The sequence below is a fragment of the Bos indicus x Bos taurus genome, chromosome 9, assembly GCF_003369695.1.
Source record: "Bos indicus x Bos taurus breed Angus x Brahman F1 hybrid chromosome 9, Bos_hybrid_MaternalHap_v2.0, whole genome shotgun sequence".
Classification (NCBI taxonomy): Eukaryota; Metazoa; Chordata; class Mammalia; order Artiodactyla; family Bovidae; genus Bos; species Bos indicus x Bos taurus.
This window is the reverse complement of record NC_040084.1, coordinates 571149-583618: the sequence shown is the minus strand read 5'-3', so window position 1 is coordinate 583618 and position 12470 is coordinate 571149. Positions and strand designations below refer to the sequence as shown.

At 40.3% G+C, this 12470-nt stretch overlaps 1 protein-coding gene across 3 annotated transcripts in view; it reads right to left on the bottom strand.

Annotated features, from left to right (window-relative positions):
- PHF3 (PHD finger protein 3) overlaps window positions 1-12099 on the bottom strand; it is a 95372-nt gene extending 83273 nt beyond the window's left edge. The window contains exon 1 of one of the 3 annotated variants that reach the window (XM_027550846.1): window positions 11801-12099. The gene's annotated coding sequence lies outside the window, so the exon portion shown is untranslated. The remainder of the gene's footprint in view (window positions 1-11800) is intronic. The other 2 variants (XM_027550849.1, XM_027550848.1) reach the window with 2 other exon arrangements.
- Window positions 12100-12470: the final 371 nt, after the last annotated feature.

The window sequence follows — 12470 nt, the reverse complement described above, 5'->3', positions numbered from 1 at the left end:
CTGGGTGTATATTATATGCTGCTAAACATTTTACCTACATTTTTAATTCACTTATTCCCAGTGATAATAATAACAGACTCCATTAATATCCTAGTTTTGGAAACAAAAGGCATTTAAACATGTTCCCTGAAGTCAGACCTAAACATCCAAACCTAGGTGGATGGCCCACTGCTGTAACTATATGGCCCACTGCTGTAACTCTAACCCTTTCATACTGGTAGAAAGATACCCTTCTACAAAGGTAGAAACTAACTAGATTTGACTCCTTTAAGGTTCTTCTTTTAAAAACATTTTCCAACTAGATTTGACTCCTTTAAGGTTCTTCTTTTAAAAACATTTTCCAACAAATCAGTAGTTGCCTAGGGCCTTGGATAAGAGAGGGACTGACTGCAAATAACAGGAATGTACTCTGAAGGATGATGAAAATGTCCTGAAATTTGACTGTACATATACCCTGAAATTTGACTGAGTACATATACCCATGAAAGTTCACCAATCTGTTCATTTTAAATGGATGCAGTTTCACTGCAACTCAATTTAAAATTTAAAGAAAAGGAAAAAAATGGCCTCTTACAAAAGTTGATCCTCTTCTAAATATAAGATTTCAGTATCTCTTCTCAAATTTTGCAAATTATTTACACTGAAATATCAACAAAGCACCAAAATGTTAACTATTTTACTGATTATCTTACATGCATTCTCTAATTACAACATTTAGAGAAAACTGAGCTACAATAGTGATGAAAAGTCAGGAACAGTTTTAATTTCTTGAAGCTATCTAATCTCAGTACCTAAAAAGGTCAATTATCATACATCCCCAATACTTCCACTAATACATTTTTAGATTCCAAAGAAATTTTAGTATAATAAAGTTCTGGTAATTAAAAATAATTTACAAAAATGTTACTAAATGTTTACAAATTAGCTAGAACTACCAACAAATTTGTTTATCTGAATATGCTAGAATCCAAAGTTAATCACAAGCCAAAACAAACTCCTCTTCAGAGTTGCATTCCAGGTGAAACAAAGAAAAAAAGGCAATTCCAATTCAAGAAACAGTTATCTTTCTTTATAAATTTATATGTTGAATCTACTAACTATGCACTCATTCCCACAGCAGCACAAGTTTGGGAAATTCTACAAATTTCACCCAAGGTCAGTCTTTGTTGCACCAACTTCTGATCATGTGCATTTTGGGTACATTCACGACATTCAGAAGATACAGTTATACAGCTTGAAATCACCGAGCTACACCGAAGACCAGCCCATTCTAAACAAGCAGTATTTTTTTTCAGTGATACTACTACTGAACCATCCCAAACTCTTTTACTAAAAAGTCTCTTCAGAACCTCTGGTATAGCCGCCTTTTTTTTTTTTTTTTTTAATTGAGACATGGTTGCCTTACAATGTTGTATTAGCTTCTGCAGTACAACGAAGCAAATCAGCCGTACATACATATATATCCCCGCCCTCCTGGACCCGGATCCCAGCCCCCATCCCATCCCTCTAGGTCACAGAAGAGCACCGCGCTGAGCTCGCGGCACAAGAGAGCAGGTTCCCCCTAGCTATCTATTGTATACATGGTAGTTTCAACAGAAGACAATATTTAGTCTTTAAAGATCAATTTAAAAAAAAAAAAGTAAAGCACACTGTATATAAGATGGGTGAACCTAATTCTCCAATTTTTTTTTTTCTTTTTGGACAAAACTAGTATGACTTGTAAAGTATGTTGCCCTGGATTAAATAAGCAGATTAGGAAAACAGCATAAAAAGTCAAGAAAGACCAGTATAGCAAAGTTACATTTCTTTAATATCTTTAATTTATTCAGCAAGTGATCACTAAGCAGTTACCAAGACACATTGAATATGCCAAGGCAACTGGGGATCTTACAAGACAAAATATGGTATAAAGCACCCCAAACTTATGGGTCCAAACAAGACAATTTCAACAGAAGTGTTTTGTGCAATTGTTATAAACTGATAAGATTGAATTTTCATAAGTTGTTCCAATAGGCTTTGGAGCCAATTCCAAACAATGCCAAAAAATCACAGTATACAGCCATATGGCAAGATTGTCTCGAAAGTAACACTGATTGGAAGTATAAATCATTTTTTTAAAATCAGTTTTATGTATCAAGTACTCAGTATCAAAAATAAACTCTCCATGCTAATTTGTAAAACAAATGTTAGCCAACTGTAGAAATATTAACTTACTTAACACAAATACCCTAATCTACTAAATGCAATGTGGTATCCTGATCTGGATCATGGAACAGAAAAAAGAGAGTAGTGGAAAAACTGGTGAAATCAGAATAAAATCTGGAGTTCAGTTAATAGTAATGTTAATCTCTAGTTTTGATTAAAAACAAAAAGTTAGCATTAGGACTTCCCGAGTGGTCCAACAGTTAAGAATCCACCTTTCAATGCAGGGAACAGGGTTTGATCCCTGCTCAGGGAACTCAGATGTCACAGGCCTCAGGACAACAAAGCTCCAGGCTGCAACTACTGAGCTGAAGAGCCACAGGAAAACTGGAGCGCTGCAACTAAGACCCAATGCAGTCAGACAAACACTGAAGAAAAAAAAAAAGACACTAGCATTATGTCGGGTGTAACAATCAAGAAAACTAGATTCTACACCATGTTTGCAACTTTTCTATAAATCTAAAACTACTTGAAAATAAGGTCAAAAAATACCCAAAGAACACTAACCTAATATACAATGTCCTGAAATACCTAGCCATGCAGATAGACAAAGATAACTGATCCAATAAAGGAGAAATTTAAGAGATGATTTGGTGTCCCTTTTATTATAATTAAACAAATTGCTTGATTTAAACAAATTTCTGGGAATTCCTTTTTTCCCCAGAGGCTCAGTGGTAAAGACTCCACCTGTAATGCAGGAGACTTAAGGGCAATTCCTGGGTGGGGAAGATCCCCTGGAGAAGGAATTGGCAACCCACTCCATTATTTCGCCAGGAAAATCCCATGAACAGAGAAGCCTGGGAGGTTACAGTCTGTGGGGTCACAAAGAGTCAGACGCAACTGAGCACACATACAACCAGACCAGAGTTTTTAGACTCTGGAGGATCACTGCTGAAGGCCTGGGGTTTGATCCCTGGTAGAGGAACTAAGATCCCACAAGCCAGGCAGTGCAACCAAAAAATAAATAAATAGACAAATTCCTGTTTCTTACACTGAAATTGTACTTAAATGCATCTTTATATTTGGCATCACAAAGTTAAAAATTAAAACATAACAAACCTATCCAGGATGTATTTTAAGATGCTAATGAAAGGCATTTATGCAATTAAATTGATAATATTAACTAGGGAATACATATATATTAAAATCAGAAACTACTTCTGGGGGTTCACAGTCACACCTCAAATATGACAATAAGATGCATAAGTCAGAGAATTGAATAATTTCTTAATTCAAAATTATTCCTCTATGCATGTATTTATCAAGTATCTACTATAAAGTACTATTGTAAATATACCAGTGAAACAAACCCTATTATCAAATTCAAGGAACTTATGATGCAAAACAAAGTATAAACATATAAACAGATACGACAACAGGCAAACATCACAACAAAACATGAAAGGGTCAAACTCAAGGGCTTAGATGGCACCACAGAGCAAGGTAAAATCCATGGGGCCAAGAAAGGCTAAGCAGGCGATGTGAGCTGGGCCCTAACGGTCCAGGGACTACTTCAAACAGATGAACAGCAGGTGCTGACTATGAAAGGTAGAGTTTGGTCCTAATGGAAGATTTAGAAAGACTCAGAATACAACCAAAAATAAGTATTAGTACTAACATGCTAAATCTGAGTCCAAAGATATTTCCCACTTGTTTCATCTGTAACAGAGAATTACAGTGCAGCCAAATTTTGTTTACACAGATAAAACCAACATATATTGTTTTCTAAGTGTTTCCTGCATGCACAAAATGCAAAAAGATTTAAAAAGCATCAACGGAAAAAAACTACACTTCTACCAAAATTCCCTTTATTAACAGTGAATTAAAACTACCCCAAACTCTCAGAAATATCCTCAAAATAAAATTATGTATTTTATCACATTTTCCTTAAAAAAAAAATCACACCCCCACACACACGTACAAGGCTTAACAATAAACCACTAAAGCTATTAAAGTCGTGTGTGTGTGCAAGCACATAAGAATGTAGAGGGGACAAACATGTATCAGGACATTATAAAATCTATGAAGAATAATTAAACACTGTAATAGTGGTGAGAAGAGAAAGGCCTTCTATGTATGACAGTAAATGAAGGCCTTGCTAACAAGGGCAACATGTGAGCCAAAATCTGAAATGAGGGAATGATCAGATAAATGGGGAACATCAATTCAAGTAAAGACCTAAATGCAAAGGCCCTGGGTTCCTTCCAACCCCTACACTACAGTTTAAATTAAGCTGTCAATTCACCAAGCACGCTCACTATTAGCAAATTTCTAACAGGCGGTAATAGTAGCAGTAAGAAAAAATAAAAGTACCACTACTAAAACAGTGATAAAATATAAAACTTAATGTGCTCTGGTTGACACTGCTCCACATCAGCAGTTCTCCAGCGGAGGAAATTACGCCTCTCCAGAGGGTATTTGGCCATGTATGGAGACATTTTCGGTCAACAAAACTAGAGGGCATGCATGATACTGGCAGCTAGTAAACATACTACACTGCATTTAGGAAAGCCCTGTTATAAAGAACGAGCCAGCCAAAAAACAGTGCTGAGGTTAAGAAATCCTGCTTTACACTTACTAATTTAATCCTCTCGACAATGCTATATTATAATCCTGATTATACAGAAATAAATAAAATTGGGATCAGAGAGATTAAATTACTTGCTGTAGTCAGTGGTGGAGCTGAAATTTGAATTCCAAATGTTTCATTCAAGAGTCAATACACTTAACCACTACCTAGTATTATCTCTTTACAGTTAAAATTCATTGACTATTATGGGCCAGGCAACAAGCTAACTTAAATATATAATGTCTTTAAACTTCACAGCCACACAATTTGGTGAGCTAAAGCTGAGCCAAGTTACACCCAATATTACAGAGTAAGTAAGTAACAGAACTCAAAACCACCTCTGACACAAAGGTCAGTTCTTCACCACCATTAATACAACAATGTTAAAGAAGAATAAATTATCCTTTCGGGACAGAGTCAAGAAAAATCACTAAATGGTTAATATGAGTGATTTGACATAATTCTAAAAAGTACATTTCTACAAAGCAATGCAACCTCATCACCTGCTCTACAAGCCCATTTCAAATTCGGGTCCAGTTTCTTTAGTTAGAATCTATGTGCAAGACTACCTAACAAAAAAAAGAAGGATCATAACTTTGTTACTGAATTTATCAGGTAAAAAGAATATTTAAGAATCCAAGATGACTGCCATACTAAGATCAGAGAAGACCTAACAACCTAGAAAACGAACCCTCAAGCTGAAACTGGCAAAAGCAGAATTAGCCCTCAGTGAAAAAGTTACCTTTAAAATTTACAACTAGGATGCCCTATTGTCATTATCGGAAGCATCGGTACTTTGGATTAACCACAGAAATAGTACAAGCAGCTCATCATCAAAACTATGGCAGTCCAAGTTAACACATACTTCACATGTACTACGTGTGAGGCCCTATGCTAACTGTACTGCATGCGTATCTCACTAGTCTCTCACAACTCTTGACAAACAGAGTAGATGAGATTACTCTATTTGGCTCATGAGCAAAGCGAGGCCCAGACCATTATGTAAGTCAATTAAGCTGTCAATTCACCAAGCATGTTCACTATTAGCAAATTTCTAACAGGTGGTAATAGTAGCAGTAAGAAAAAATAAAAGTACCACTACTAAAACAATGATAAAATATAAAACTTGTCCTGGTCATGTACCCAGGACAGGTGTTCCTCAAAGATACTGCAGTGTAATTCCCAGACCACCACAATAAAGTGAGTATTGTACACAATGAAGTAAGTCACACCAATTTTTTGGTTTCTCATTGCATATAAAAGTTATGTTTATAGTCTAGTCTACTAAGTATACAATAGCATGATGTCTAAAAATACAATGTACAAACCTCAATTAAAAATAATTTATTGCTAAGAAATGCATCATCTGAAACTTCAGCAAGGTGTAATCTTTCTGCAAATGGAGGGTCCTTCCTCGATGCTGGTGGCTGCTGAAGGTTGGAGTGGCTGCAGCAATTTCTTACAAGACAACAATGAAGTCTAATACACCGATTGGCTCTTCCTCCCACAATTTCTCTGTAACATGACATGCTTATTGATAGCACGTTACACACCACAGAACTTATTCCAAATCTGGAGTCAGTCTTCTCAAATCCTGCAGCTGCTTTATCAATTAAGTTAATGTAATACCTAAATCCTGTATTGTCATTTCAATCTATATAGCATCTTCACCAGGAGTAGATTTCAAGAATCCACTGACTTTGCTCATTCATAAGCAACAATGGATGAAGCAACACCTCCCCCATTTAAATTTTATTACAGGGTTGCAGTAATTCAGTCACATTTTCAGGCTCCACTTCTAATTTTAGTTCTCTTGTTATTGCCACCACATCTGCAGTTACTTCCTCCACTGAAATTCTGAAACCCTCCAAGCCATCCATGAGGACTGGAATCAACTTCTTCCAAACTCCTCTGAATGTTTATCTGACTTTGCCCAGATCCCTTAGAGGAATCAGTATCTATGGCAGCTATAGCCTTACAAAAGGTATTTCTTAAAAGTAAGACCTGAAAGTCGAAGTGACTCCATGATCTATGGGCTGCAGAACGGATGTTGTTGTGAGCAGACATTACAAGGTGCACTGACCAGGTCAATGAGCAGTGACACTTGGGAACCTTTTTCTAAGCAACAGGGTAACAGTGGGCTTAAAATATTCAGTAAACCATCCTGTAAACAGATGTGCTGTCATCCAGGCTTTGTTGCTCCATTTACAGAACACAGGCAGAGTAGATTTAACGTAATTTTTAAGGACCCTAGGATTTTTAGAATGAGCACTGGCTTCAACTTGAAGTCACCAGTTGCATTAGTTTCTAACTAGAGAACTAGCCTGTCCTTTAAAACCAGGCACTGATTTCTCCTCTCTGACTATGAATGAACATCCAGGACGGCATCTTCTTCCAACAGAAGGCTATTTTGACTAGACTGAAAATCTGTTGTTCAGGGTAGCCACCTTCATGAATTATCTTAGCTAGTTCCTTTGGATAACTTGCTGCAGCTTTCACATCAGCATGCACTACTTCACACATTTGTACTTTTATGTTATGGAGACAGTTTCTTTCCTCAAACCTCGTGAACCAACCTCTCCTAGCTCCAAGTTTTCTTCTGTGTCTCCCCACATCTCTCAGCCTTCAAAGAACAGAAGAGAGTTAAGGCCTTGCTCTAGATTAGACTTTGGCTTAACGGGATGTTGTGTTTGGTTTGATTATCCACACCACTAAAACCTTCTCTGTATCAGCAATAAGGTCATTTCACTTTCTTTATTCATATGTTCACCGGAGCTGCACGTTTAACTTTCTTTAAGAACTTTTTCTTTGCATCCACAACTTAGCTAACCGTTTGGCACAAGAGGCCTACTTTGGGAGATATCTTGGCTTTCAACATGCCTTCCTCATTAACCTCAGTCATTTCTAACTTTCGATTTCAACTGAGAGACATGGACTCTTCACTCGCAAAGTTAAGAGGTCATGGCAGGGTTATTAATTGGCCTACTTTCAATATTATAGCATCTCAATGACTAGGGAGGCCCAAGGAGAGGGAGAAAGACAGGGAACAGCCAGTCAGTGGAGGCGTCACAACACACACAACATTTACAATTAACTTCACCATCTTATTAGGGTTGTGGTTTGTGGTAACCCAAAATGACAACATTAACATCAACACCAATCACAAAACAATAACACAATAATGACAAAAAGTTTAAAATATTGTGAGAATTAACGAAATGTGATATAGAAGACTCAAAGTGAGCAAATGCTGTTTAAAAAAAAACTGGCTGCAAGACTCGGTCCATACATGATTGCCACAACCTTCAATTTGTTTAAAAAAAAACCCGCAGTATCTGCAAAGTACAATAAAAGAGGTATGCCTCTATACCCAAACTGGAATCCAGGCAGCAAGATTTCCCGAGCCTGCACTTTTAACCTATCATACTTTATGGAGTCTACATGCATAACACATATCAATCTTTATATCATTAATGAAATCCTTAAAATATTGAACACAAATGACATGCCCACTTCCAAAATAAATTGGGAAATATGCACTTAGCCACTCCCTACATACGAAAAATAAAATAGATATCTTTAGTGTGTACATCATTATTGTGGAAATGATGAACCACAAATTTCACAATTTTCAAAGTCTACAATTTTAGAATGTTTTCATGTGACCATCTCACACAAATTATGAGTGAATTAAAACTTAAGCCTTTGTGTACAATACACTATGCCATTCAAAATTCTAATAAAGTTAGACTGTGACAAAAGATAAAATGTCAGGATACTATTTAAGTTTCTGCTTAACTGTTTCTCTTCACCCTCACTCCATTATACAAATGATTCTAAATATTTAAATCTTGATCATTAAAAATGATCTAGATTAAATACACAATCCATGGCAATAACTGTCCAGTCTATACACTTGGCAATTCCTCATACAATGTGTTTTGTAACTCTTGAAATATCTTCTTTTAACTCTAATTCAATGATTTAACAGCGCCCATCTGAATCTGGTTTCTCAACCTAGAATACATTCCATGAGAATACAAATAGTACCTGAGTCTCAAATATTTTGAATCAAATCAATACTGTCAATATCATTATGTAATTAAAGGGCAACATTAAAGTAGAATTTTTTTTTTTTTACTGTTCTTAAAAATGCAAGTGCTAGAAATATGTAAAAATTTGCCAAGTCATTTTTGTAGTTAAAAAATGAGATATCTACACTTCTGAAAAGATATTACAGGATTCTCAGAGGGTGCTCTAAAAAATGAAAGAAACAGAGCCTAAGATGTACTGTTCCAAGAAAGAAATCCAGCAACCACAAGTCCAAAGAATTGATGAAATGTAGATGAATAAAAACATTTAGAAGTCAGCACTTTAAGAATCTTGCACTCCCTAACACTTTGGTGGTGATCCACAAACCTGAGAGGCTAATCAATAACTATATTTCCTCATTAAAAAATAATAAAGATCTTACCTCCAGATTATTATCCTTAAAAATTATTAACTAAAAAAGATTTCATGAGATATCTCTGTAAAGATAAAAAAAAAACACCTTTAAGTAACCAAGAGATACCAAAAAGGTAAAAAGTTATCATGTCAAGAAAGATAACCATTATTTATATTGTAGTACCCAAAACTAACTTTCATCAAAAATAATTTTATTAACTGCCTCAAACAGGGACTCTGTATCAACCTATAGAGGGAGATGGGAGGGAGTTTCAAAAAGGATGAGATATATGTATATCTATGGCTGATTCATGTTGAGGTTTGACAGAAAACAGCAAAATTCTGTAAAGCAATTATCCTTCAGTGAAAAATTAATTTTAAAAAGTTTTATTAACTATTATAAAGTCAAAAATTATCAACCCTTCCCGATTCTAGTACTCAAAATAATTATGATTTTAACATTACAGTTTTAAATAAAGACAACTTCCTTTCCTTATCTCCATCCTGAACGTTGCTTTGAACCAATGTGATTTTTCACCTACATTTACACAGACCACTTCTCATCTGAGTATGCAACAGATGAATATGTCACAGTATCAGCTAGACAGTTATCTGACGTCTATCCCAAGAGCACTGTTAACGCATAACTAATTCAGTGTGATCGTTAAGGAAGTTCAGTATCCTCCCAATGGATGCAAAAGCAGTATTAGTTACATTTCCATGTTCTTCAACAAATGGCTGCATGAAACGGGGAAACTTGTCCCATCACTGCTACTGCTGCTGCTGCTAAGTCGCTTCAGTCGTGTCCGACTCTGTGCGACCCCATAGACGGCAGCCCACCAGGATCCACCGTCCCTGGGATTCTCCAGGCAAGAACTCTGGAGTGGGTTGCCATTTCCTTCTCCAACTCATGAAAGGGAAAAATGAAAGTGAAGTCGCTCAGTCGTGTCCGACTCTTCGCGACCCCATGGACGGCAGCCTACCAGGCTCCTCCGTCCATCACTAACTCCTCACAAATCTCCAGTACAGCTACCAAATAAAGCTTACACTCTACGGTTGTAGTTCTGCATACTTAACAAGAGGCTCACCTCGGTTGAGTGGATGTCTTTCTGCTGCTAAGGAACTGACTGAACTGTTACTGTTTTCATCAGCACAATAAGAACTGTTAAAAAGTACTTCCTTCAATTCTGTTACTATCATGGGGAAATGGAGTATATATTTTAAAATAGTGATGACGACGATGCTGATGGAGGGAAAATTCAATATCGTTATATACGTCCAGTAAACAGAACTGGGTAGAAATAATAAAGGAAAGGTCTAAGTGGTAATAATGGTAAAGAAATCACTATTTGAAACAATAATATTCACAACACACCATGTGTGCTCTGGAATGAAGATACAAGTTCAATAATACAAGAATGCTGCAAAAATTTCCTGGTTCTTTGACTCCTCTCTCGCCTACCAGAAAAACACATCTACAAACATTTTCTCAATCCCAAATACTTCATTCAAGATTCAAAAAATGGTAGCTAATGAATGAATAATAGGAACAATTTTGGAAGATCTCAACCAGCTTAGAAAAGGGAAGACAAGTTCGAACCCAAAATAGTAACTAAATAAAAACAATGTAGTATTTAAGTACCTCCCCCCAAACCAGCTTAAAATAACTAGGTAAAGATCGCATTTGCAAAGGCTCAATTACCTGTTTCATTTTAAATTATCAATAAACGCAATGAAAATTAGGACTGGGAAGATATTAAAGCGTTGTTGCCGCCTACAGTAATCACTATTCATGATCATGCAAATAATTCCTGAACAGCACCAATTATCACACACTCTTCTTAGAATTAGAGTCTTGAAAAACAGCATTTAAAAACTCAAAGACGGGAACGAACCCTCGGACCCCGCGATACAGGGCTGGGCAGAAGCAAGGGCGCTGTGCGGCACCAGCATTCTCCCCCTTTCTCCGTCCTCCCCACCCCCGGTCAGGTGACCAGCTATTTAGCACCATTAACACCCACGGGTCGACAAGTGGTTCATTAAATTACAAGTATTGTCGAAGGCCAGGTTCCGGGCTCCTCACTTCAAACTATGCAAAAGGAGGCGACAGTTTGGGGCCCGACCACAAAAGCGCGCAGCCGCGAGAGGGAGAATGGAGCGCCGACCCCGAGTCCCGGCGGTGGGGACCCAGCTCGGCTCCGCGGGCGGACCCGGGCCCCAGGCTCTACGCTGCAGAGCCGGGGCGAGGCCTGCGGGCTGGGCCTCCGGGCCGCGCCGCTGCGCCGCCGCGCCTCCCCGCCCGAGCGCCCGCGCGGCGGCGGGACTCACCCGAGGCGGGGGCGCGGAGCCGGCGGGAAGGCCGCGGCCCGACCCTCGCCGGGCGGCCCCGCCACCGCGGCCCAAACGGTCCCGGGCGGCCGAGGCGGCGCGGACAGGCCGAGGCGTTGCGCAAGAGGCCGGGGGGCGTCCCGGTCTGCGCGGGAAGGAAGCGCGGAGCCCGGCCGGCGGAGGGCGGGAGGCCGCGGGGCGCGGGGCAGAGGGGGAGGGCCGCGCGTCGCCGGCCGCCGCCGCGCCGCCACTCACCAGCTCCGCCGACAAGCGCTACCTCAGGCAGCGAGGGAAGATGGTGGCCGCGCCGCGCGGAGGAGGGGGCCGGCGCGCCGAGAGGGGGTACGCGCGGGACGCAGGCGTCGCTGCCGAGGCCGCTTCCTCCTCACGGCCAGCCGGACGCCGCGGACCCCGGCGCCCCGGCTTCCGCGCCGCCCTCCTCAACCTTCGTGCAGCCGCCGCCGCTCAGCGCCCCAGCAGAGCGCGCCTCGTGGGGACCGTGCAGCGGCGCGAGACCCCGAAGCCATCTGCGTGCGGCGGCGGCCCGGCGGCTGGAGCGCGGCCGTGTCACGTGACCGCACTGTTTACCGTTCCGGGGCAGCGCCGCGCCTGCGCGCTGCGGGACTCGGGCCTCCGAGGGCGCGGCCCGCCCGCGGGCCCGCTGGAGCTGCGCGCGCTCTCTCCTCCGCGGGTCGGTGACTGCTCGCTCAGTGTGATACTGATGAGCACGTCTCTACCCCTGCGCTGATCTTCATGAACTGGACATGGGTCCCAGAATGGCGGGCGAGGGCGGAACCGACCGACCCCGAGCCGAGGGATCCCTGCTGGCCCTGCACCACAGTCCGCTCGCGAACCGCCTCGCCCTCTGCTTGCGCATGTTAGCTATCCTCTCTGCTTTCAGGACTCGAGAGGCCTCCTGATCTAA